The following is a 2,280-nucleotide window of genomic DNA, read 5'->3' as shown; positions in this document are numbered from 1 at the left end:
CAGGGTTATGTTTCTCATATCGTGTGTATGGTATCTTGTATTGCTATGTAATTTTCTTAGTTTAGACATGCTTTGTGTGAATGCCACCTATTTAGTGTCTAATTACCATATATGTAAATTATGCAATGCCATCTTGTTGCAAGACATTATATATGTGAATTATGCAATGCTATCTTGTTGCAAGGCATTATATATGTGAATTATGTAATGCCATGTTGTTTAGCCAAGCGTCATATATGTGAATTATATCATGTCGTCCTTTTTTTGTATTTCTCATTGCATTTTTCGACAATGTTTGTATATTCAACTACTCTTCCTATGCATCAACCAGTTGAATTTTTGATGGAGAAATCTGGAGTGAAAACAAGGTCTTCAGAGCAGACAATGCTACCTGCTGAAGCAAATATCTTGCTGGTTACAGATAGCTCTTCAGAGGAAGATTCAGAGGCAGATGACCAGTTCTATTATCCCCCTGAGGTGTATGCTCAAACTTGGCAGGGTTATATTACTCATATCATGCATATGTTGTATTGCAATGCTTAGTTTTTACATCATATACACAATATTGAATGCCATCTCCTTAGTTGGAACATCATATATGCGATTGCCCTCTGCTCACTTCCTTAGTATATAAATCATATATTTGAATTATATCATGCCATGATATTTAAATAGACAACATGTATATGAATTATGGCATGCCAACCCATTTTCTGAAGACATAATATAGTTATATCATCTCATCCTGTTTACATAGCAAGGTTGGAAAAAGCGGTAGGCGTAAGAGGGGCGGTTGGCCTTTGCCTAGTGCCTAGGCGGTGCCTAAGCGCCCTAGGCGCGACCTAGGTGGTAATATAGTTTTTACTCTTAGAGTATTTGTGATTATTATATGGGTGTTGATATTAGTTTAGGGCATATAAATCAGTTAATTGCCATCTACTGCCATTGGAATATAACCAGTTTGGCATATCAGTGAAGTATGTGGCATGATTTCTTGCTTGGGTAAGCAAGTCCTTGCTTGCCCTGCCTAGACCTCCATTTATGCCCTAGGCAAGGCGTTTGGCCATTGCCTAGCGCCTAGGCGTGCCTAAGCGCCTCCTAGGCACTGCCTTTTCCAACATAGTTACATAGTCATCATATTTTGAATTATGTCATTCTATCCGTGAATTATATCATGCCATCATGTTTCCATCGATGACATGTTTGTGATTTATGGCATGCCAACCACTTTAATAGACACATCGTATAGTTATATCATGTCATCCTGTTTACATAGTCATCATATTTTGAAGTATGTCATTCTATCCTATTTAGTTAGCCATCATACATGTGAAATTGTGTCATGCTATCCTGTTTAATTAGCCATCATATATGTGAAATTATGTCCTGCTATTCTGTTTGGTTAGACAACATAAATGTGAATTATTTCATGCCCTATTTTCTTCCCTACTATCCATTGCACCTGTCTATCTTACAATGTATGTACATTCAATTACTTTTCTTGTTTATCAGCCACTTGAATTGGAGGGGGTGATGGCAGTATCTGTGGGAGTAAAAACACGGTCTTCAGAAAAGATCGTGCTACCTGTCAATGCAGATAGAACCACGGTTGTACTTGCCCAAGAACCAGCCCCACCACACATAACCCAGACTCACGCAGATTGTACCCCTACCCAGTTGGACAGAGAACCAGCTACACCCCTTCTAACCCCAACCTCAGCAGATAGTAACCTAGTTCCAGTTGACACAGCACCGTCTCCACCATAGAGCACCCAAACACGAGCAGTTAGTAAGGCAACTACAGTGCCCAAAGCACGAGGACCACCACTCCAAACCCCAAGTCAAATCTTAAAGCAGAAGAAGAATTGTTCTCAGGTTAGGTTCCGTAGCTATGGTTCACACTACTTTGCTCTTGCATCACTGTATTTACTCATACCAACTAATTTCAAATTTGAAGGATGCAACTGAAACTCCAATGGCGCAACAGGTATGTTTTAAACTTGTTTCTTTAACGTGTTTGCCGTTGTAACTTGCTCTATGTTGATATCAGTTTCAATTGAATAAACAGTTATGTTCTCATGCCATGCACATTACAAGTGTTGTTATTGCTGTGTAGTTTCCCACACTTATATTTTGTCTATGCTACTTTGTCTTAACTAGATATGATTCAAACTGTATCAATCTTGATTTGGCAACATAAACTAGAATGATATAGACCATACAGTGACCATACTACATATATATATATATGTTTGTTTCATGTTGTTATCCTGTCCACCT

The sequence above is a fragment of the Triticum dicoccoides genome, chromosome 4B, assembly GCF_002162155.2.
Source record: "Triticum dicoccoides isolate Atlit2015 ecotype Zavitan chromosome 4B, WEW_v2.0, whole genome shotgun sequence".
NCBI lineage: Eukaryota > Viridiplantae > Streptophyta > Magnoliopsida > Poales > Poaceae > Triticum > Triticum dicoccoides.
The sequence above is the reverse complement of the archived record's forward strand: the minus strand, read 5'-3'. Positions refer to the sequence as shown.